Source organism: Helianthus annuus, chromosome 13 (genome assembly GCF_002127325.2).
Source record: "Helianthus annuus cultivar XRQ/B chromosome 13, HanXRQr2.0-SUNRISE, whole genome shotgun sequence".
NCBI lineage: Eukaryota > Viridiplantae > Streptophyta > Magnoliopsida > Asterales > Asteraceae > Helianthus > Helianthus annuus.
In genome coordinates, this window is record NC_035445.2 from 80,648,182 (window position 1) to 80,674,484 (window position 26,303).

At 39.1% G+C, this 26,303-nt stretch overlaps 1 non-coding gene across 1 annotated transcript; it reads left to right on the top strand.

Moving 5' to 3' along the window:
* Positions 1-17,997: 17,997 nt before the first annotated feature.
* LOC118486060 lies at positions 17,998-18,104 on the top strand. Its single transcript, XR_004877916.1, has one exon. It is a non-coding gene; the product is annotated as a small nucleolar RNA R71 (small nucleolar RNA).
* Positions 18,105-26,303: the final 8,199 nt, after the last annotated feature.

Consider the following 26,303-nt stretch of genomic DNA (forward strand, 5'->3'; position numbering starts at 1 on the left):
CTGCCTATAAACGATCTTGGAGTATCAAGGAGAAAACCAAGGCATTGCATGATAGGAGGTTGCGAGGTTTGAAGAATTTTAAGGTAGGTGACAAAGTGCTTTTGTTCAATTCACGGTTGAAATTAATAGCAGGGAAATTGAAATCGAGATGGAGTGGACCGTATGTGGTAAAAGAAGTGTTTCCATACGGCACGGTTGAATTATACGATGAGGTTGACAAAGGAGTGTGGAAGGTAAACGGTCATCGTTTAAAACATTACTTGGGGAGGTCCCATTGATACTACCCAGGAGGAAGAAATTCCTCTCGAGGACCCACCCACCTTCACCGAGCAGTGAGAACAAAAAGCTTCATTTGTAGAGTATGTACAGTTTGTAACATCGTTATTTTCGTGTTTTTCGTGTTTGTGTTTTGTGTTTGTGAGTGAATTTGCAGGATACGTACCTTTGAGGAGCTGAAAACGCGAAGAAAAAGTCATTCCAGGTAAGTCCTATACTTAGAAAAATTTTCTAAGGCAAAATCTTGAAAATTTACGAAACATTCTGCCAAAAAACACCCGTCGCGTAGCGCCACCACCTTCACCCATGTGCTCGCGCTACACCACGATGGGGGGTCATTAAACAACCCTTTTGAACCCTCTGAAACCCTTTTGAACCCTTTAAACTGTTTTGAACCATTGACCCCCTAAACAAATTAAACCCTCTCCAAAAAGCTTCGTACCCCCTTTCACCAGTTATTCCCAAACAAAACCCAATTAAACCCAACCCTTTCAAAAATAAAACCTACCAGTCCCTTTCCCCTTCACCGCCGATTGCCACCACCACCCTTTTCTTCGTCGCCGAACCTGACCCTCCGACCACGAACCTGACCCTCCGACCACCCACCTGACCCTCCGCCGCCGCCACGACGACACCCTTTATTTCTAAGATCCTTTTCACCGCCGATTGCTACCACACTTCTTTACCATCCACCGCCTCTCCAGCACATATCAAATCAACCACCAGTCGTCTCCGATATCCAAAATACCCACCGGCCGGTCGTCGTTAAAGTCCGATTCGGGACCCAAAACACCTCAAAAATCTCATCTTTTCGTGCACAATTCAACAGTTAAGGTACGATTCCTCTCTTTATCTCTTTAATTTCTTGATTAAGGTCAGTGTGTAAGTTTGTTTTTGTGTCGAATCCGTGCTCGTTCAGTCTTGTCGAGTCTATATGTCGCAGTCTTGGTGAGTCGGACCAGTTGGGCTCTGTCTGTGGAATTGTTTGAGTCAAGTCACTAATGTCATGCTTCGTGTCGTTTGTGTTTAGTGAAGCATAAGTGTGTCTGCAGTATGTTAGCGTCGAGTCTGTCATGTCTCTCTTGGGTCAGATTAGTCGAGTCTGTTGCTGTGATTTTGGGTCGAGTCATTGTTTTTGATAGGTTAGGTCAGTTTGTTGGGTTCAGGCTGAGTCTGTTTCGATTATCGACTCAATTGGTGATGGTTGTTGACTCAGTCATAGATTCGGGTCAGGCGCAAGTCGTTATAATGCAGGTATGTTTAGCCAGTAGTTAGTGGTTCGAGTTTGTGCTGTGTTTAATGGAGTCCAATGTGAATCGAGTCATTGGTTCAGTCTTATGTGTGTCGAGTTACATCATGTAGCTTTTTGGTCATGGGATTGCGGTTGGTTTGGTTTGGAACATTATGGTTAAATTTGACATAAGTTAAGTGTAACGATTTCTTGGTTTACACTTACCTATTGGGTTTGGATTTGTTAGTCGGGTTGGTGTTACACTTGAAATTGCTTGTTGAATATTAGAATGGGTTGGTATGATACATTGACTAGAAGCTTCGAGTTTGCGCTTTGGAACTAGATTTTTGTATTCGAATGAAACCTCCTTTCACTAGGCGAATCTTTCGACACTAAAATGTATTTTCAAAACAACTAAAAAGTAATCATTTTCACGCGCGACTTCGACTTCAATGTCATATTTCGGCACTTTGGCTCTTAATTGAGACAATTAAAAGTGCCGATGGGGGGTAGTGTACATTGAGTCTAGTTTAATGTTTCGCGTCGTTTTAGTATAGTTTTAGCTTAGTTTAGTAGTTTTTAGTCTTGTTTGGGTTTACTTGCATGTACAAGTGGTTTAAGTTCGCCCGTACTCAATCTCCATTCGGGCGAGTTTAACCACCACTTAGCAATTGTAAAAAGTAGTGTTGGGATTAAACCCTAACAGAGGAACAGATAATGTAAAGCCAAAACCGGATCTCATCTGTGGACCATCAATAAGCAGCAGTTTACCTTATGCTCTCCTCTTGACAGTGGTTATCTAACAGCTGATGGATCTTAAGTGCTGCTCAACTACAACAACTGATAAACCAAACTCTGATGATTATCCAACGACTGCTGAAGACAAACACTGATGCTCTATCTACTGCTGTTTCCTAAGTACTGCTGAAGACTCAAGCACTGCTCTCTCAAAGACTGATCACCTTTGAAGAATGCACTGAAGATTCAACATCTGTGCTCAGGCTACAACAGTGGAACGTGAAGCAGTAGTTTTCCTTAATTTTGCTTTTTACTACTTATCAGATGTTACATGTCAGTAGTTTGTATAGAACAGTGTTCATAGTTTGTTAGGTCGTTAGATGTCACTATCATGGTGACGTCAGCTGAAGCTCATCAGTAGTTTGGTTTGCCTATAAATATGACAGTATTCTGTACTGTCATATTTGATCGTTTTGAGTGAGTTCTTCTCCTCAATTCAATCCTTTCATCTTGTGCAACCAGCTCTGGTGTATCAGGCTGAGGGGGAGTTTAGATTGTAAGCTTGCATTGTAATCTTTTGCTTTTATGTAAATCTTTTGACTTAATGTAAAGCAATTGTTTATCAATCTATACTCTCCTTTGATTATGTTTACAAAGTTTGCTACTCATTTCCGCTGCACTTGTTATTCGTTTTATGCAAACAAACACAATCATGACGGCCCCAGATCCTAACAATTGGTATCAGAGCTTGGACAGTCAAATTCGATCTAACAATCAATTTGACATAACAGTTCAGCTCAAAAGTTATTGATACTAAAGGATTGGTTGTATTCAGTTGAAAAACAGAGTAACGAGTGAATCATGGTCAAAATGGTTATTCAAAAACTCTGTAAATCAACCAAGATGTCATATGACACACAAATCTCACACAACAAGTGTTTTCATGCATATGTCACTCATAGTTTTCAGATCTGTAAAATATCTGATAAATTATGGGATCGTTCGATGTTTTCAAAATTGATTTCAATTGTTGTTTCGATATTTGTGATGTTTTTCAATAAACACTAAAGTATGTACCTCAGTTCAGCAAAACTTGTGTTCATCCAAAACACTAGAATACTGCTGACATAGGAAAGGGGAAATAAAACTTTAGGCAAAATCTCTCATGTGCTCAAAGGCAAGTTGAGTACCTTCAAAAGGACCAAATCGACTTTGTCTAAAACACATTGAGAAAATAAGGTGTCAAAACAGTCCTAATCATAAGTGATGTGAGATCTGTAATAAAATATGGTAAAAAATGTTCAGATCTCTCAAAACATTGCTTCAAAATGATTATGGACAAAGTATGTTCAAAATATAATCTCCTAGTGAGTATTTCTGAACATATGAATGAAAAGGGTAAAAAGGGAAAAGAAAAATGAACAAATCTCAAAGTGTGGCTATCTCAAAAACTTTTGAAATCAAAAGAAAAGAGTATAAGCATAAAACACTTTAGAGGTTTAAAAGTTAGATCATCAGTGGTCATCATCATACAACTGTGTGCATTCATCAATACAGAAATTGTTCTGGTAACAATGGCATCTCCAGTGATTATGATTAAAAGAAATTTTCAATCAGTTGACAAGAAAATGACCTAAACAATGGTCAAAATAACTTGAGAATAATATGATCATGAATTTACTGGAAAATTGTCGGATCCTTTTGATTATATTCAAAACTTCCTTTGATTTTTGTTAAGGTGTTTTCCTCTAAATAAAAACCAGATGTATTTTATTTTTTTAATATATTATGATCTTTTACTCATTTTTTATAGTAAAATTCCATATCTGGTCTGGATATAATTACCTTATTTTTGTGTGTAATTACTATCCCTAAAACTGGTTAAAAGGAAATGATACACGTATCAAGGTCATGTTAAGCTCAAGTTTGGTAGTAATAGATTAAAAATTGATTGCAAATTAGTTCTGAACTACAGAGACACTCATGTTCTAGTTCAAGTAATTAGAAGCAAAATGGGTTGTTTAGTAGTAAAAAGGACTCATCATCTGGGATGCTAAACCACTGTCTGAAATAATAGATAGATGGCAAAACCTTGAACAAAGTTTCTGAAGATAACTGCTGACAATTTAATCTTGATATTATACATCCAAAATGTGTATTGTTAAGAATAGCATTTCTGGTACTCAACAGATGATAGACAAGAGATTGTGCTTTTACAAGAACAAATCATTTTCTACATCTGAACAAACAGGTGCTAAAAGTATTTGTCAAAAGTCAAAACACTGCTGCACAAACAGTTGTTAAAAATGATTCTCATTTTTTTATCCACTGTTGTATCTAAAATGCTGTTGTGCCTTAACATCTACTCTCTAAAGTCTGTCCACTGCTAAAGTGTCATCCTCTGTTCTTCAAAAACACTGATGTTTAAAATCTTTGTTTCATCCACTGATACATCCACTGTTTCATTTCATTACCGTTGTAACTACTGATGATTGTACCATCAGTAGTTGTCAAAACAACTGTCCTCCATTATTTACCATTCCATCAGGGGTTGGCACGTGGTCAGTTGTTAGCTGTCAGATCATTATAACCGCTCTCACATCGGCATTCATTCTTTTTCCCAAATAAAACTCTGCCCTTACACCAAAACAGGGTTTTACTGTCGAATTGAATTCCAAAAGTTCTCTTCTCATTGCAGTTTCCCTCTCATAACTCCAAAAACATTCGTCGATCTTCTTCATCTAAAATGACGAAACCAAAATCGAAAACAAAATCAAAACCATCTTCTTCCTCCACAACAGCAGATGCCACTCAAATGGCCGCTGAAACCACGGAGATTCGCTACAAATCTCCACACAACTATGTAGGTATACTCACAAAACCTACCGATAACCACACCTTCGATTCCATTATTGACATCCTTTCTACGTCAAAGTACAAAACTTTGATAACAGCAGACGCTCCCATTTACCTTGATACCCAGAGAGAGTTCTGGAAAAATGCCACCCTTGAAAAACAAGGAGACAACATCACAGCCATAAACTCCTCGATACAGGGTAAGAAGGTACAAATCTCTCTGAAATCCATCTCTGAAATCTTTAAACTCGATGATTTAAAAGGAAAAACCTCATTTTCAAAAGACGAGTTGAAGAAAGATTTCACAAACAGGGGCTATGCAGAACAACCAAATACGGATACCCTACAAAAGGGTTACTTCCCTTCTGCACCCAGATTTTTATTCCACACACTGCTCATGTGTGTTTCTAATAAAACAACGTCTTTTAATGAGATACCAACAAAAATCCAATGCCTGGGGTATGCAATTTTAAACGATAAAAACTATAACTACTTCCAGGAAATATTTGATGATTTGGTAAAGAACGTTGATAATAAAGCATTTCTGCTCTTTCCAAGATTTCTAAGCTACTATTTTGAACAAAAATTTGTAGAGAAAGATGCAGAATTGCCCAAACAAGGTGTCTCATTCAAAATAAACTGTTTAACAATTGAAACATTTTCAAGAATGATCGCACCAATAAAATTAAAAGCAAAGGAGGCTGAGCAGGTTCTAGAAACTGCTACTGATCCTCAAGCAACCACTGCTGAGCCCACTACTCCAGGTGATCAAAGTAGCACACCCACTGCTTTGAAACCAACACCTGCCACCAAAAAGACCAAAAGAAAAACATCCAGAAAACCCACCAAACCCACACCAAAGGCACTCTGGAAGATGAGATCCCAGAGTCAATGCCAGTGACAACACAAAAGTCACAAGAAACCACTGCTGCTACTTCCTCACAGCAGTTGGAAGAAAGATCTCAACCCCAACCTAAAACTCCTCCTGCATCCTCACAAAAGGATCAGGTTGTAAGCACAGGGACACCAAATTATGAAGCTCTGTATCCACTCGGATCCATCTTCCACAGTCCTGATCCCAAGGACATATCTCTTTCAACACCCATACCCTTACCAATCATATTGCCACAATCAATAATACCCCTGTTGCATGCAGTTGATATGGCATAGACACAAACCAGTTCCTCTCTATCACCTATTACTGAGAGTATACCTCCACAAGTGACTGGGTCTGATGCTCATGCCTCTGCTAACCCAGCAACAGCTGAGGAGGTTACACCCCCTGAGTTACAAGTAACTCTCGGTGGTAGTTCAAGTGGAGCAGCAACTACAACTGATGGATCAACAGATCTTCAGTTGGATAGTTGTTACATTACTAAGACTCCCTTGAAGGCAATTTCTTCCATGGCAACATCGGTAACCACCAGTGAGTTATCTTTAACTGCTGGTAACATCAAAGGATTATCGAGTGCTGAAGAAAGAAGTCCCCAGTACCAAGAAAAAGGGGCATCAATAGATGACTTTTGGGCCACAGTTCCTAAGTCACACATTGATACAACCACTGCTGGTGGGGATTCAGATGATCCTGTTAAGTCAGGTGATGATTCAAAATACAACGAATTGACGGCCAGAGTTGAAAATCTGGAATCTTCAGTTGCAGAGATAAAAGATATGGTGCAGCAGCTGTTAGAAGCTCAAAAAGCCCAATCATCTGCCCCTCCTGCTCAAGCACCTGCTCCACAAGCATTTGCTGCAAATGAGCTTTGGAATATTTTCCAACCAATGCTTGAACAACAGCAACAAATGGCTGATAAAAAGCATGCTCTTCAAGTACAAATGCTGACCAACATGGTGGAATCAAGGTTCAAAGACACTCAAGCAGACATCAAGGCTATAAAAGCTAGCATACAAAAGACTGCTCAGAGTGATAAAGTTCCATCTGCCATCTTCTTCATGGATACACCCCTGGCAGATAATGCCAAAAAGGGGGAGAAACACAAGCTGAAAAAGAAAGGTATAGAAGATGGGTTGTACATTGAACCAGAAAAACCCAAAATCTCAAAAACTTCAACTCAAACAGCTGATACAACAGCAGTTACAAAAACTATTGTCTGTAGCTATACAGCTGCCATCTCATCAACACACACACCTCCAACACACACCACCTCAACACAAATCACCACAACTACTGTTCCACCACCACCACCTGTGTCCACAACACAAAAACCACCATCAAAATCAAAAACCACCAAACCATCATCACCCCATGCTAAAAGGCAGAAGACAACAGATGTTACAACATCTGTTGTAATGGCAACAGTGGTTGAAACACAAGTTGTTTCAACTACTGCTAGTCAACCACTAATCACCACCCAAACAACTGCCACAATAACCCTTGCTCAAAAGCAGAAGACATCTGCTGATACATCAGTAGTTGTGATGACAACAGCAGTTGAGACACCAGTTGTTTCAACAGTTGTTAGTCAATCATCCACCACTGCTCTATCATTTCCTATATCTCAACCAAAGCTCTTTAGCAGAAAAAGAAAGCCAATCACTGCCGATGAAGGGATACATGATCCGAATGCTGAAAAGTATCCATTGGAGCTTGAAGCCATCAAAAATGAAAATGATTATCTCAAGATAAAGGCTAGGCAAGCTAAAGTTAAAGCTAAGGTTGACAGTGAAAATGAAAGGCTAAGTGAAGAAGGCATTGCTAATAGACTGGAGTTCTACCTTGCAAAGGTTAAGCAGATAGAAGGATTTGCACAAGAGCTAGACAAAGAAAAGGCTGATCAAAAGAAGAAGTTGAGAGAACAACTTCTAGCCTTCATCATGAAAGAAAAGTTCTATCCTGCTGAAGAACAACAGTTTAAAGAATGGCCTTTAGTAGCTTTAAAGCATGAGGCTGAAAGGATCCAAAGAACCAAAAATGATCCTTCAAAGAAAAAGAATGCTCCAAACTGGAGTAAATACAAAAAGCTCATTGCTGACCTCACTGCTGAATATAAAGGAAAGAAAAAGGAGCTAGTGGATGCTAAGGTGGACACTGCTGAAGCCATATCAAAATGGTCTAGGCAGCAAACTGATGAAGCCTATGAGAGGCTGAAGAAAAGGAAGAAGAGAGAACAAATGGTGAAGCTGGAACAACAAATTGAAAGCCTCAAAACAATGCTAAAATCAACAGACAACCCTACTCTTGTGACAAACCAAGAAGAAGGTAAACAACTGTCTGACAAGGAGGCCAAAGAAAAGGAAGCAAAGTATCTCAAAGACACCATCATGAAAATGGGTCTAAAAGTAGATAGCTCAGCAAGAATTCAAAACCTTTTTAAGAAGGTATTAAACAGTCCTGCATCCCCAAACACTGCAACAGGCATGATAGAAAAAGAAAAACAAGAGCTTACTGGACAAGAAACTGCAAAAGACATAGCTGCAGCAAACAAAGTCATTGAAGAAGCTTTCAAAAGAATGTCTGAGATTTTGCATGTGTTTTCAAGGCCATCATCCCTCAACTCATCTAATAATAAATCTCTCCCAAGAAACCCATTGGATTCAAAAATACTAAAGTGGAAGTCTGATCAAAAGACCCACGTATTGACTTTGCTCAGATCCAATGGTGAGGTGAAGCACATATCAAGGAAAGAAGCACTAGGCCTTAGTGTTGAAGATTTGCAGGATCTCCTTGAGCTTTCACTGTGCAAGGATGAAGATGACCAGAGTGCCAAAGAATTTGAAGCTGAATTTAAGGAACAAGCTAAGGCACTCTTGATGAGTAATAAAGGTCCTGAATAAGGAAGGGTTTTGGCATTATCTGTTCCAGGGGGAGATTGTTGGGATTAAACCCTAACAGAGGAACAGATAATGTAAACCCAAAACCGGATCTCATCTGTGGACCATCAATAAGCAGCAGTTTATCCTATGCTCTCCTCTTGACAGTGGTTATCTAACAGCTGATGGTTCTTAAGTGCTGCTCAACTACAACAACTGATAAACCAAACTCTGATGATTATCCAACGACTGCTGAAGACAAACACTGATGCTCTATCTACTGCTGTTTCCTAAGTACTGCTGAAGACTCAAGCACTGCTCTCTCAAAGACTGATCACCTTTGAAGAATGCACTGAAGATTCAACATCTGTGCTCAAGCTACAACAGTGGAACGTGAAGCAGTAGTTTTCCTTAATTTTGCTTTTTACTACTTATCAGATGTTACATGTCAGTAGTTTGTATAGAACAGTGTTTATAGTTTGTTAGGTCGTTAGATGTCACTATCATGGTGACGTCAGCTGAAGCTCATCAGTAGTTTGGTTTGCCTATAAATATGACAGTATTCTGTACTGTCATATTTGATCGTTTTGAGTGAGTTCTTCTCCTCAATCCAATCCTTTCATCTTGTGCAACCAGCTCTGGTGTATCAGGCTGAGGGGGAGTTTAGATTGTAAGCTTGCATTGTAATCTTTTGCTTTTATGTAAATCTTTTGACTTAATGTAAAGCAATTGTTTATCAATCTATACTCTCCTTTGATTATGTTTACAAAGTTTGCTACTCATTTCCGCTGCACTTATTATTCATTTTATGCAAACAAACACAATCATGACGGCCCCAGATCCTAACAAGTAGCCCGCTCGTGTTAGATCTAGCCGCGAATGAAATGCTATACGGCTATTCTTTTCTGAAAAAAAATTAAAAAATTTAAAAATACCAAAAATAGTTGTTATTTACTGACTGTCTGCTTGTTTTGTCTTGAATTTATCTGTTTTGCAGGCATGGCTAGTAGCTCTCGTCGCGGAAAGGGTAGGAAAACCGGAGCGGGTCAGTCAGCACCGCAGCAGGATCCGGTTCTTCAAGAAACACCAATCATTCAGATATCACCCGATGATCCGAATTTAAGAAAAATCAAATATCAAACAAGTTATAACTTCATTCCGGATCAGAAAATGCACAGAGATGATCACCCGATTCTGAAGTTTGAGGAAGATACACCCGAATATGATATGTTTGAAAAACTGAAGGATACTGAGCTACTTCAACACCGGGTTATTAATTGGAATTGGTTGAGAGAAATGGGTGCAGAGCAGGAAGTGAGGGACCTGTTGGGTGAGAGATTGATTGAGGCGATGAACTGCATAGAGCCTCAGTATGAGGAGTTAGTTTGGGAGTTTCACAGTACGTGGTTTCATAAGGAAGGAAAGTTTGAGCAGGGCACGGCTGTGTCATTTAGTTTTGGAAGGAAAGTGTACGAGATGAATATGGCACGATTTGCCATAGTTTCAGGATTATATACTGAGGAGGAGGTAAAGAGGCCGGAGTTCACTACTTGTTTGAGGGGTGCATATAAGAAGAAAAGGGATTGTAGTGTTGGTAAAACTGAGGTGCAGGCGTTCTGGAAGACGATTTCTGATCGTGCATTTGGGCAAACGAATCTGATCACATCGGTTCGTAATCCGGTGTATAGGTATGTGCTGAAGATCTTGTCTACTACACTTGTGGGTCGGAAATCGGGAGAAAATAAGGCGAATTGGATTGAGCTGTTTATTCTGATGTGTAGAGTGCAGGGAAGGGAATTTAACCTGGCTACTGTTTTAGCAGATTCGTTCAGTAGAGGTCGCCGAGGGGGTATTCGAGCTGGGTTGGATATGGGCCCTTATATCACCAGGATTGCAACAAATTTGGGAGTGTTTGATACATATCGTCCTGAGTTTCTACATCAGGGGCCCACGACAGCGATGTTTGGATTGCTAGAGGTGCAGAAAGCAGGCATAGTGTCATGGACGGAACCCTATGGCTGGAGGCCGATTCAAGAAGGTCCACACGTTCCGCAGCAGTCACAGGCACCACCAGCTGAGGATGTCAGTATTCAGAATGAGCCTACACAGATGCAGCAGCCATCACAGGTACACGCGCGGTCAGTGCCTGAGTCACAGAGGCGACATCCTCTACCTGAGCCTCTTACTTTGGAGTCATTCTCTGGCTATGTGGAGCAGAGATTTGACAGGCTGGAGCAGTTGATTGAGGCTCTTCAGAGGAGTCAGTCGAGGCAGGAGGATGTTCTTCGCTATATGATGACCGTTCAGAGCATGAGGATTCCAGATTTCTTTCGGCCAGGGCAGGAGGGCCAGGCCGGTGTTGGTGCACAGGCTGATCCGGATCCTCCGTTTCAGGTATTTGAGGCGAGCAGTCATGACTCCGATAGTGAACAGGATGAGGAGTAGTGTGGGGATGGCTTGAGGATGCAAAGCAGTAGCTGACATTTATATCTTTTGCTGTTTGTTTTTATTTTGTGCTGTTTTGATCCTCGCTTTTGGTTTGTACTGATATGAGACACATTAAACAGGTTGGTTAGGGATGGTTAGGTTGGATGCTTATGTTGGAACTGATAAACTACTGATATTTTGATATATATATATGATAGTATGTTTGGTAGTTTGTTTGATTCAGATAGGTTGAGTATGATAGCCGCTTTCGTTCGCGTGTTCGAGGTCGAGTTGTTTACTGAGCGCGTTTCGAATTGGAGGGCTTATGTGGAAATGACTGGCACTTTGACAGTCTCACATATTAGCTAAGTCGTTTCCCTTTTTGTTGTTGTTGTATTTTTATTTTATTTCGTCGTTTAATTATTTAGTTAGTTATTTATTTAGTAGTTGTTAGGTAGTGTCGAGTCGTGTTTTCGTTCTTGCATTAGGGACAATGCAAACTCTAAGTGTGGGGATGGGAATACATGCAAATAATCGAGTCTTAATTATAAAAAATACAAAAAAAAATTAAAAAAATGAAAAAAAATCCAAAAAAAAAATTGAAAAATCAGAAAATGTCTTTCGAATAAAAAGAAGTTTGCATTTTTGAACGGAAAATGATAGAAAAGACAAATTTTTGCTCGGGTTCGAATAATAATAATAATATGAGAGTTATAATAAATCGAGCTTGCGTCTAGTTAGGGATATGTGGATAGGCCCGGGTTTGGTTTTAAGTCCCTTTGAGCTAATAGACCTTAATTGTCGGTCCACTTGTGGGTTTTCGCCTGGGAGATATGGGAAACTAAAACCGCCAATAATAGTATAAGGGGCACCGTTATAAGTTAAAACCGTTAGAGTATGTGATCATGAAAAAATAGAATAAAAAGTGAGCTAGAAACTAAATGAAAGTAATACATTCCTATGTAGTCTGAGCTGGGGATAGCGACTCTACAGCAAGATTGTCACTAGGGTGTTTGAAATCGACCGTGCTAAAAAAATAAATAAATAAATAAGTACCGAAACCTAAGTAATCTGTGGTTGGGGATAGCGACTCTACAGCCGGATTGCCTCTTGGTGAGGGAAAGCACCGTCTAGATTTACGAAAGAAAAAAAAAAGAAAAGCGAAAAAAAAATGGAAAAAGAAAAAAATTGTGATTGTAAACTCTCCTGGTTTTGATATAAGACGGTTGGGAATTGGTCAAATGATCGTTCTCTTAGTCCTATAAGCTTAAGGCGGGAGTAGGTGGACTGTTGATTCTAGTGTGAGACCCTAGGTGGATTGACCGCACTTAAATTAAATTCACATAATAAGGGCTTAGTATCGGGTTCGGGTTTAAAGTGGACAAATATATTCGCAATCGCAGCTAACGCAAGCTTTGGTTTTAATTAAGTATATCTATGTTTTTTCGGTCTGAGTGATTATTTGTCTATGATTCCGTTGCATAATTCTTTTTCGAGGACGAAAAAAGAGCAAGTGTGGGGATATTTGATGTATTGCAAAATACATCCTTTATTCGTGTATAGTTTGTATAATTTTTCAGTATTAATAGTTTAGTTTTATTTAGAATTACGTGCTATTGATCAATATTCGGTTTTCTAGGTCTTGATACATGAAGTGGCTGAAAAAGGAGCAAAAAAACGAGCTACATTACTGAACATCAAGTCCCGGAACCTGTTAGAACAAGTGTTAGAATTATTTCAGAAAAGTTGGAAGTTGGAGCTGGAATTCTAAGGCAACATTCTGTGGAAAATGGTTCCTCGCGTAGCGCTACGAAGGAAAGTGATGTTGCTCGCGCTACGCCACCATCAAGAAACAAAAAATCTGGTCATGCATGTCCTCGCGCAGCGCAAGGAAGTAGGAGTTGACCCGTCGAACTACGCGACGGGTAGGATGCGTGTTTCTGGTTTGTTTGTTACTAGGGTTTCATATATAATCATAAGTTAACGGGAATCATCCGGTTGAAGCTTGGATCGTGAGAGTGAAGATTGTTCGGGTTTTATCTCCCGATTTTCTTTAATTTCGTGTTTTCAATACTTTACGATGAATTCTTGTTTTAAACTTGTTTTGTTTGTTTTGAACATCATGTTTCTTGGCTAAACCTTAGATACTACCTAGATTTGATGATGGTTTAATTTATGTTTGGATCTTTTAACGGTTTTTATTGAATTGATTATGGATTGACTTCTGAAAGTAACGTGTTCTAGATTTTCTGATTTGGTGTGTGTGCGTATTTACTTTTGATTGTGGATTGCTTACTGTTTCACATAGATTTTGGTGGATGTCTTTCACATAATAGATCTGTGTTGATTATTTGCATCCTTGCGGGTTCGGGTGATCTTTGGGTAAATCGGCCGATAGCCTTAGAAACAGTAATTAAAATACAATTAGGAGTAAATATTCTGCTTAACTTGTCGCTGAGAGGCTCGAGTTAGTTATTAGGTCTCGGTGCAATATATAGCTAAATTAGATTTTGAGAGAAGTCGAAGTTAGTTCCCTAATTGCATTTGTGTCTAGTAAACCAAGTTAGAACCTAGAATTGCCTTAGATTGTCGCGCTGAGAGGTAGATAGTCATATTAGGGCACTTTTAGAGTCGTTAGAGGACTGAGAGGAAATCTAACAGTCGGTATTCATAACAGCCTTGTAGGGTTTCCTAGGTTTCTTCCTGAGAAGGGTCGGGAAGTCTTAGCATTGAAATACCTTAAGGTTTAGTATTTCACGATCCCGGCTCCATATAACAATAAAACCGTTAGAAGTCCATTCATAGTTAACTGGATTCAAGTCTAGGTAGTCCTTAATCTCATCTGAATTAAAACCCTAGTCTTCGTTCGTGTCTTAGTTTAATTTCATTTTAATTGCAATTTTAGGATTTTAGTAAAAACCCCCCTTAAAACACAACATTTGTTTAGTCGTGTCAGTCTCTAGTCTAAGTTTAGTCGTTAACGTAATTCATTAGAGTCCTTGTGGGTTCGACATCCGGACTTACTTTTCTGTGCTAGAGTCGACCGGAACACTTGCCGGTGAGTAGTTTAGTCAGGTTAAAGAGTCTAGATTTTTTTTATTACTTGAGTCTTAATTTAGGGTAATTTTAGTTTATTTAGTTGAACTACTTTTTCCACATTAGGGGGTCGGGCATGCCACGTTTATTCCTTTTATTGTATTTATGTTAGATTTAGCTGCCTTTTTGCTTTCTTTTGTTCATTTGAGCTCATTTAATCCAGAAAATACAAAAGTAAGACAAAAACACACTTTTTCCAATATTAGTACTAAAAAGGGTTAGTTTTATGCCACATTTGATGTAATTTATATGTTGCATTTTGCGCACATCAAATACCCCCACACTTGAATCTTTGCTTGTCCTCAAGCAAAACTCTTTATAATGTGGTTTACACTCCCAAATGGAATGGGTAGAAGAGAAGGTTTTGGGTTTGTCATAGAGTGTCGGGATTTCCAAGATTCTTTATTAAGTTTTATTTTTAATTATTTACAATCCTATTCGTCATGATTTATTTAAAACAATACATAAGATAAATTACTTATTAGGGTATAACATGCCTTTTTAAAATTCCATTTATATACAAGTTCACATACCTCAAGGGGATCACTCAACAATCGACCGAAGATGTATTTTTGTGAAACACTCGAGAGCGGCATGACACTTACTCCTACCATAAGCTTGCCAAGCAATCAATCCTCCTCCTTTTTAACTATACACCTTTCTAAATATCAAGAGGACTTTTGGAGGAAGGATTAGGCTTGGGTAAAAGGTAGGTGGTTGGGTTAGTGGTTAGTAGAAAAGCGCGAAAGGTGTAAAAAGCGTCGGTTTTCGTAAGACTTTTTTATTTTTTGTAACTTTTTATTTTGATGAAGCAATTCTTCAAACAAAGTTCTTTTTGATAAACTTGTTTGTTACTAAAATAAAAGGTTTAAAATGAAAAAGGGTTTTGGTGGGTAAAAGGGTGTTTGTTTTGTGGGTTAAGAAATGAAAAGGTTTAGGCTCAAAGGGGTTAACTAGGGGGATTTTGGGTAGGTGGTAAAAAAAAATAATAATGGTGTTGAAATAAAAATGGTTAGTCCTAATGCCTCCATCATTTACTTACTCGGGTTTAAGTTGGTAATGACCGGGAATGCATCGTCGTGGCAAGTTCTAGAGTTGTGAGAACCAAGCGGCTATTCACACAAGAAATGAAAAATGAGCATTTAGTTTAAAGATGTGTATTTGTATGCTCAATAAAGGCTCAAAACTCACTTTTTGTGGGAATGGGTTTTTATGTGATCAAGTATATATAATCAAATTTTAACTAGATTTGTCATGCCGTTTCATAATTTTCTTATGTTGGTTCTTTTTATCACGACGCTATCGGTTGTAAATTTGTAAAAATATAACCTTTTTAAAACGTGAAATTCCCAAATTAAACCTAGACAAGTAAAAAAATGAAAAATTTTTGAAAAATTTGGGGTGATTAGAGGTTCGAATAGAGTTTTGTGTAAGGCTTGTAATTAGGACTTGCAAGATTCAAGGTTTTAACATCCCCCCACACTTAAATTACACACTGTCCTCAATGTGTCCCAAAAATAAGTTTTTAGGTTGATTGAATGTCCAAAAAGATGTGAAAAAGCAAAAAATTATGTTACTGGGTGTCCAGGCACGGCCCCGTGTTCAGATCGCCAGTAACAGAAACTAGTAAAAAGAAACGGAAGCCTGGGCACGGGGGCGTGTTCAGCGAGCACACCCCGTGTCCAGTTACCTGAACTGGGCATTTTTCTGTAGTTGGTTGAGCACGGGACGTGTTGGATGAGCACGACGTCGTGCTGAACTTGCTGTAATGAAGAAAAATTATCGGGTGGCCCTGTTTTTGTGCATGGGGTGCTGGTTCAAGTTTCCCTTGGTATCCTTCACCATCCCGAGTGTGTTTTATTCCTAAAAATTTAAATTAAACTAGAAAACATAAAAATTAATCTATACTAAACTAAGGATAGTTCCGCGGAATGCCTCCGTGGTGCGCCACGTTTATAAGGGTCCTTGGCTAGACCCAAAGCTTTGTCATATGCTACCCAAGTGGGATGCTTTGCATCCCATGTTGCACCGTCGGAGAGCATCATCCAAACTCGAGTCTATGACCTTCATGTAATTGACCGAGTCGTCGTCTTCTATTCTCTTTCCAACTCCAAACTTCATTTCCTTGTCCCCAATCCTCAATGTTAGTGTTCCACCATTCATGTCTACCAATGCTTGGCCGTAGCTAGGAATGGCCTCCCTAAGATGAGTGGTACTTCGGTATCTTCTTCCATATCTAGTATGACAAAGTCGGCCGGGAAGACAAATTCGCCGACTTTGACCAATAGATTTTCAGCGACACCAATAGATTTGTAGGGCTTGTTTTCCCTAGGCCGAGTCGGTTGAACATTGATGCGGGCATGAGGTTGATGCTAGCCCCGAGGTCGGCTAGTGTATTGCGAATGGGGGATTCCCCAATTGAACAAGGAATTGTGAAGCTTCCAGGGTCAATCTTCTTTTGCGGGAGTTTGTTGAATAGCAAGGCAGAGCATTCTTCGCATAAATTAACTAATTGCAATGATTCAATTTTCCTTTTATGAGTGAGGAAGTCCCTTATAAATTTTGAATATTTAGGCATTTAAGTTAGGACTTCGATAACTGGAATATTAACATGCAATTGTTTTAGCAAATTTTCGAACTTTGCGAATTGCTCATCGGTCTTTTGGCGAATTAACCGACTGGGGTATGGAATCGGAGGATTCTTGGTGGGCTCTTGAATTAGTGGAGAAGCCTTCTCTTGTTGGGGCGTGGGTGGAGTTGTGGTTTGGCTAGACTAGCTTCTTTCAGTTGGAGGTAATGGAGCCTCCTCGGGACCCACGATACGGTTTCTCAATGTGATGAGATGTACTTGCGCCTTTGGGTTGGTTTCGGTATTACTTGGTAACGCGTCTTGTGGTCTCTCGGAGAAATTTTGAGCTAGTTGATTTAATTGTTTTTCAATGTTTTGAATACTAGCTTGTTGATTTCTAAAATTCGATTCCAATTGTTGAAATCGATCCGAGTTTTTCTTTTCGGTGTCAGAGATGAGGCGAGATACGGTATCTTCAAGCCTTTCTCGTCCCCCTTGTTGAGAGAAATTTTGTGACTCGTTTCTTGGTTGTTGAAAGTTTGCTCGTTGATTTTGTTGGTTACTACTATTTCCGGGTTCTCTCCAACCAAGGTTAGGGTGGTTACGCCATCCTTGGTTGTAGGTACCCGTAGGAGGACCCGACGGCCTAGGTCTATTATCAATGTAGTTTACCGATTCTGTTTGATTATCTACTTCTTTCATACAACTCCAATTTTCATGTGGCCCACCACACCCCTCACAAGCCATAACCGAGGTCGTTTTTGCCATCTCTAGCTTTTTGATTTTTGAAGAAAGGGCCTCGATTTGAGCTTGTAAAGAAGTGCTTTCATCAACCTTATGGGCGCCCGAGGCAATAGATTTATTGCCTCGGGGAGTGTGCCACTGAAAATTGGTTTGAGCAATTTCCTCAATTTGATTATATATCTCATTTGGGCGACGATTACCTAAGAGTCCCCCGGAGCTAGAGTCAAGTGTTTGTCTTGTGTGTGGCAACAACCCATTATAGAAAGTGGATACTTGTTGCCATACCGCAAGACCGTGATGAGGACACTTTCTTAGCAGCTACTTGAACCTTTCCCAAGTTTCATATAAGGATTCCCCATCCTCTTGTGAATATGTATTAATTTCAGTCATTAATTTAGCTGTTTTAGCAGGAGGGAAATACTTATATAGAAACTTTTGGGCTAGTTCATCCCAGGTGTTTACCAAGCCAACTGGGAGGGTATTAAGCCAAGCCTTAGCTCGGTCTTTTAGTGAAAATGAAAACATTCGAAGGCGGATAGCGTCGTTTGATGCTCCATTAATCCGAAAGGTATCACATATTTCTCAAAAATTAGTTGTCACACCCCGATTTCCACGTGTCTCACCGGTGGGCCCGGTGGGGGATTACCGTGACGTGGTTGGCAACATAATAGTCAAACAACACAATTATATGAATGCACAGCGGAAGCAAAAGGTAAAATATATTACAATCCGAATATAAGTAATATCCAGTATTACAACGGAGAGTAAAAAGATCCACAGGCGGATCGATAATAAAACAGAAACAATAGTTTAACAGACTTTGACATCTAGAGCTTGCGAGACTTGAGTAATGATGTCTGGAGTAGCCAACCTATTATGTCTAGCACCTGCACTTAACCTTTTTGGAAAATACGTCAGTTTACACTGGTAAATACAACTCAACTGACTCGTTTTGAAAAGAGTTTGTAAATTGATTTGAATGCACTTCGGCAAAAATATCTTTATAACTTGGGACAATTATTTGTATATAATCTTGTATACAGATTTACTTATTTGCCGTCCATTAGTACCGGTTAGAAGAGCCGGTTTAAGTTATCTGACACGCCACCGGTATAATGCCCACAAGGTAGATTCCTTTAGTGGATTACCAGTTTTTACATAATGCATCTGTCAGGTGTACGCCTACACCCCGTGCTTAGGTCGTGGCCATTTCGTAAAATGATGCCAAGGATACCAGGGACATGGTCATTTAACCCCAAGGGCCATACATCAAATAATACAGAACAAAGCGGGTTATGTAAATACATTAATCACAATCCGATTTAAATGACTACATACCCGACCAAGCGGTACTTTTATAGTACCGTATCCCAAGCCCGTATAGGGAAATAAGTTAAGAGTATTTACCTGAGCAAAGTATCAATCAAATACAGCAAATGCAAGTACTTTTACTGGGCTCCTAATCTGGAACGAAGGTTTATAATAACCTATTAAAATCCTAACGGGTCTTTAATTTAGCCTTAGCTTAGCCCGTTCATTTCAAAGGATAACTATGGTTTAATCGCGTGAAAGGCGAAAACCGGGAATGGAATGTGGTTTGGACCCAACAAGTTTGAAGACTTGTTTTATATGGGTAATATGACCACACTCTGGATTTTGAGGTCAAAACAATAATGTTTGACCCGTTTCGGCTAGTTTATGTAAACTAGTTACATAAGCCGAACCGTGCGCGCAAAAAGGCGTAACGGTAAACCGTAAGAGTCCTACACAAGATTCCTAGGTCAATATGTCTTAAAGAGGTTGTGGTATCTGTAGGATACCTTCCATAATGCCCGTAACGAGTTTAAATCCTTTTTATGCCCCGTAGGGGTATTTCGGTCATTTTAAAGATTATAAAAGAAGTTTCTGAGTTCTACAGGAAATCTGAGTTTCTCAAACTGTTTATAAAGTCCAAAATACTTTATTTATTATTTAAAATCAGTAGTAACTAGAATCGGGTCAAAAGACCTTGTAGAACTCAAGTTACGTCCAAAAAGGGGATATTCGGTATTTACCGAACCGTTGCCATAACCGCAGGTTATGAGCAGGTTAAAAATAATTAAAATCTTTAAAAATCCTAAAATATTATTTTACATCAGTGTGTAGAAGGTTTGGTGTCGAAATCTGGGTTTAGATAGGCGTTATTCTAATTGCGCTATTTAATTACTAAAGTTTCCGTAATTTGCGCTATTTAGCATAACTCCTATTCTGGACCTCGGATCGACGTGAAATTTTAGGGACATGTTTAGAAATCAGTAACTAAGGTTATGGTCCTTTCACATGTCCGAAATTCTCGTTTTAAATTAAAAAGGGCATTACGGTCAACTTTTAAGCATTTAACGGAAATGTGTAAAAGACTCGGACAAACAACGAACCGGTCACAAAGGGTTATACCATCATGTAACCTGGTCCTAAGAGAGTCCTAAGGCATGTCTAAATCATATTTAACGGGTCAGAACTGAAGTCAAAGCAAAAGTCAAAACAGTAAATGGTCGGATCAAACAAGCTTAGACTAATTAATATACTTATTATCATGTTTTATGAGTGTTAAAACAGGTTACACACCATCTACATTACTGATTATGCATAAAATCGCAAAATAGCATTTCTGTTGACTTTTTCTAAGCACGTTTGACTCGACATTCGGACTAGTTAGAGTGGGAATCAGAGGGTGCCCTTTTAGGGGTTTAAAGCCCACATGATTACCAACGTATAACTACCCTTGATTCGACAAACCACTGAACCATTTGTGATTTATCGCAAAGTCAATCGTTAATTACGACGGATTGACTTTTAAGCTAACTATGCAAAAACTAAGCCACAAAAGGGTAGGCATACTTACAGAAGCTTGGTGCACGACTAGAGATGTTAGAGGAATGCTCTAGAGCTCCAGAAGTGAACTAGAAGGCAGGTTTGAGGTGTGTTGAACATTGGTGCATCACATTGCCTTTTATAGTGAAAAATGGTGCACAAGATCATTACAACTCATCCTACAATTGTTCATGGATGATCAGCAGGTGTCCCTGAGTGCTAGGGGGCATGTAGAGGGCGCCCATGCTTCAATTAATGCCTCAATGATCGTTTACAAGCTCAAACATTGAATCTGTCTAAGATTTCTGCATCTGGGACCTTCACGCGGCCCGCATTGAGGATCAGGTAACTTGGACGCGGGCCGCCTGAATCCTCATGTCAGTAAACGGATCCTTATATGGCGCGCGGCCCGCATCAGCTTGATTGTTTCTGTAACGCGGCCCGCCTGAGGCTTGATTTCCAAGATTTTCAAATCTTTTGTCATGATTAGGCTGACCTTTCGGTTTCGAAGGGGTAACTTTGCGATTTGGCCCTCGATTACTTACAATTAAGGGTCTCGTGACTTTTACCCGCATTGTTAAGTCCCCGGTTAGTTTAATTACTATCCGAAAAGCCTTAACTTTTATTGTTGACGCTTTTAACCCCTCACAAACGAAGTTGATCATAACTTTCTCGTTTTAAAACGGAACTTCGCGAAATTCATATCGTATATTCTAGTGAGCATATTTTACTATTACAAAGTCTCGGGTTCGTCAAATGGTCACTCAGAGGTATAAATTAAACATGTTGACACATTTAACCCCTGTAGTTTGTAATCTCTCACTTTCTTCTGTGTTTCGCTCCGTACGATCCATGATTTATTCGTTTGAAGGTACGAGCATCATTTAGGGTTACTATACAGTATATCCACCCCTCGTTGACATTTTTAACCCTCGAATTTACATACTTTCAAGGTTTGTCAACTTTAGTCCTTTATTTAGTATTTATTACCACGTGTAAACTCAGGACACGTGTCAACACAATATTGGACACAAAATTTCAAGGTGTTACATTAGTAATATGTAGATGGGGATCCTCGTCCGCAAGCCCATGGAAGGTTGCGGAGTTTTGAAGCATTTGTATCAAATGCGGCCGAAGTTCGAAGTTGTTGGCTTCGACATTCGGTGCATTGATAGCAGCGCTGAGATTACCTACGGTGGGTCGTAGGTAACCCATGAGGGTACGTTGGTCCACCATTGGAAGTGGGTCCCCCGAAACCTTCTCTTGGTTTTTAGCTTTAAGTCTTCTTCTTAGAAAGTGTTCGGGTTCGTCTAGGGGTTCTTTTATGTCTCTATTAGAACTGGAGCTCATACACTACGTGGAAAGTTCAGATGTGGCGCCTGGATTCCAAGTCCTGCAATAAAAACAAAAAAGAACATTGGTCAGAAGCTTCACCACGGCCCCGTACTCAGATGAACACGGCCCGTGGTCGGAGATACAGTGATTGTTTTCCGAATCCCTATTACTGGGGAGTTCGACACGGCCCCGTGCTCAACCCTCTGTAACTCGGAAAATAAAAACTGCCAGTAACAATGCTGGGCACGGCCCGTGCTGAGTTCTGCAAAAGCTGAAAATCTAAGAAAAGTCCTAAAAATAGAAAAATAAAAAAAATGATTAGGCCGTTGATTCCTAACTTTCTTAAAATCCTTGTGTCCCCGGCAACGGCGCCAAAAACCTGATGCGCGTGTGGTGTTATAGGTTTTTATATATATTTTTAGCCCTTTTTACACGTTAGTCAAGTTTTAAATTTATAAAACACGATATTTTACTAACACCAAACACACATATGGGCAAGTGCACCCATCGTGAGCGTAGTATAGTGTTGGTAAGATACCGAGGTCGTCCAAGGACACAAGAGCTTTTAATACCGGTTTATCCTCAATGTCTAATCAAATCAAAAGTTTAGAAAAAGGTTTTAAACTAGAAAATAAAAACTAAAAATGCTGAAAAATAAAAATAAAAATAAAACAGATAGACAAGATGAATCACTTGGATCCGACTCGTGTTTAGTGTAACCTTTGATTATTTCCGCACTTTTGTACTTTTTAAGAGATTATCTTAGTTATTGTAGTAGGCCCTTCTTTTGAAGGTGACGTTACCCTCATCCCAGTAGTTTGAGTCAGCAAGGATACAATCCTAAAGGGTTGGATTATTGAAAGATAATTAATTAAGTTATTAATGCGTAATATGGTAGGCCCCTCTTTTGAAGGTGACGTTTCCCTCGGCTAAGTAGTCTGAGTCAGCAGGGATACAGTCCTAAGTAGCCGGGTTAATGTTTTAATAGTAGCTTACATATGAGGGGATCAAGGAGTTCGGACCCCCGTTATCCAATACCAGTGTGTATTGAAGAAGGTCCTACTAAAGTTGACCCAGGTCCTTGCAGGATCTATACACTAAATAAGGCAAGACTCTTACCAAACCATTCCCTTAACCCCCGACCAGGTAGCCAACATATCTCCATATAGACCGTGGAGATATGAATGGTGAAAATCTTTTATTTTATATAGACAGTAAAATAATGTCAAGACACCACGGACAAATGATAAGGAAGATTCACCTTCAACATAAGAAACTAGTTATTAAAGTCATTAATACATAACCAAATAAAAAGTGCGAAAAGATTAAAAATAAAAAGTATTACACAAGACACTTGTCTTCACCAAGTGATATAAGAGACTTAGGCAAACATGGCCTTTGATTGTCAAGAACTCTTACGATCAATCTTGGATCCCGAGACTACTCACACACTCTATGATGGATGATGGATGATGGTGGTCGATGTGGGTTGTGATGGTGGTGGTGGGTGGGTGAAGTGTGAGAGAGGTGGTTTGCCAAGGGATGGTTTGCAAATGAGCCAAGCACTCCTATTTATATCCTGCACAGAAGCCCGGACACGGCCCCGTGTCCATTGGGCACGGCCCCGTGTCCACGCATCTTCTCTTTCTTCATTAAATGCAGTTTGTCTGCATTAGTTCACCACGCCCCCGTGTCCGCTGGGCATGACCCCGTGTGCAGAAGCGTATCTGTACTATCAAGATTTTCCTAGATTCTGCGAATCTTAGAGTTGACCACGGCCCCGTGTCCGCTGGACACGCCCCAGTGGTGGGTGATAGAAGTTTCTACAACTTTGTCTTTTCTGCAGACACTTGGGCACGCCCCCGTGCTCATTGAGCATGGGGCGTGTTCAGCCTTCTGTTCTCTTGTTTTTGCTTGGGAAGATGCTGTCGGGGGTCGGGCATGCCAATTTTATTCCTTTTCTTGTATTTATGTTAGATTTAGCTGCCTTTTTGCTTCTTTTGTTCATTTGAGCTCATTTAATCTTGAAAATACAAAAGGAAGACAAAAACACACTTTTTCCAACATTAGTACTAAAAAAAGGGTTAGTTTTATGCCACATTTGATGTAATTTATATGTTGCATTTCGCGCACCTCAGCTAACAACTTTATCATAACTGTATTTAGCATTTCCAACAATGAAGTCATTAAACCTCTTAGGAGCAGACACATGTCTAGTAGATTTTCTAAGAAAAGGTTGGTTACCCTTAGGAAGGACTGATTCATCATTTGTACCACTAGACTCAACCCTCACAGACTCAGTTTGAGACTCACTATGATGCATATCATTAGCCATGTCACCTAAAGGAAATGACTGCTGAGCATCAGCAACATCAATTGGCCCATTTGAGCTACTGTGTTGCTGTGTCTCAAGTACAGAATCAGTAGACTCCTTCTCTTCATCATCGGGATTTGTATCACTTGAAGGTTCATAAACATCAAAAAATTTTGAGTGATTTAAAAGGTTTGTTTTGTCTAAATCAGTTTCAGAAAACAACTTGGTTTTAAAGGGGAAAACAGTTTCATAAAAACTGACATCTCTTGAGAAGGAGAATGTCCTTTGATCCAAACTCCAAAGTTTGTATCCCTTTTCTAAATTAGAGTATCCCATAAAAACACATCGTTCAGCTCTTTCTTCAAGTTTATCAGTGTTGTTTAAAATTGTAAAGTAACATAGACATCCAAAAACTTTCAAGTGATTAAGAGAAGGTTCAAAACCATAAAGCAACTCATAGGGTGTTCTACCACCTAACACAGAAGAGGGGGTCCTGTTAATCAGATAAGCAGCAGTAAGCACACATTCAGACCAGAATCTTAAAGGAACACTAGATTGAAATAATAAAGCTCTTGTAACATTCAGAAGGTGTCGGTGTTTTCTTTTAGCAATCCCATTTTGTTGGGGTGTGTAGGTACAAGAAGTTTGATGAAGTATTCCATGAGTTTTAACAAAATTTTCCGTTTGTGAATTTATGAACTCAGACCCATTATCACTTCTAAAACTTTTGATTTTTGTTTCGAATTGAGTTTTGACCAGATCATAGAAGTTTTTTTATATTGTCAAAAACCTTAGTTTTAGATTTCATAAGATAGACCCATACAGCCCTGGAGTAGTCAACAACAATAGTGAGAAAAATTTATAACCATCAAGGCTGGGCCGTTTATATGGACCCCAAACATCAAGATGCACTAAATCACCAACATGTTTAGACTTATGGTCACTTAAAAGAAAAGGAATTCTATGCTGTTTCGCTTTGTGACATGTGTCACAAGGCTCAATTTGTCCAGAATCGGTTTTAAGTTTCAGTACATGTAGGACTTGGTCTGAGGGATGACCAAGTCTAGAATGCAAGAGCTTTATTGTTTCAGTTTTATTAAAACAAGCAATAATAGGATTACTCGAATTACCACAAAAATAAAGGCCATCTGTTTGTCTACCAATCACCAGGTTTTTCTTTAAGGACACATCCTGAATATAACAATTATGTTTATCAAAAACAAATTTGAGTTTATTATCTTTAGCTAGCTTGTGAACAGAAATGAGATTCACACAGTATTCAGGGACAACAAAGACATCTTTCAAGATCACATCTTCAGAAAGTTTAAAGCATCCTATTTGTTTAACTTTAGCATCAGTTCCATTAGGATGTTTTACAGTAATATCATAATCAGACACATCTACTAGATTAAACATGTTATCATTGTTCATAACCATATGTTGATTAGCCCCCGAATCAATAATTCATTTAAGTCTATTTCAGTGGAAAAAACTGGTATTAAAACAATAAGTATTTTTATAAGATCCTAGTGAAGAGAAGGTACTATAACACTTACCACTCATATTAGATTTGTGAGAATCTTCCAGCTTATTTTCATTTAGCAGACCTAATAGCTTGGAGAATTGATCAGCAGTTAAAACATTCAAGGAAGTACTAGCAGATTGATCATTCACAGTATTGGCAACAAAGTTATTTGCAAACACACTTGTTTTTGACCATTGAGGACTTTTTTGACTAGGTTTATTTCTGTAGTTTGAGGGATAACCATGAAGTTTAAAACATTTTTCAATCACATGACCAACCTTATTGCAGTGAGTACATTTTAAGTTGGGATTAGGACCTTTGCTAAAACGTTTTTTATTGTCATTATATTGTGTTGTTTTGGCAACAAAACCAACATTAGGAACCTTTGACGACTTATTAGAACCTCTGTGTGATTCTTCTCTAGAAATAATGGAAAAAGCAGTTTTAACAGTAGGTAAAGGGTCCCTAGTTAATAGATTTGTTCTAACAGGTTGATAAACGTCATCTAATCCCATCAAGAACTGCATAAGTTTAATCAGTTGACTGAATTCATTGTATTTAGAATAAGCAT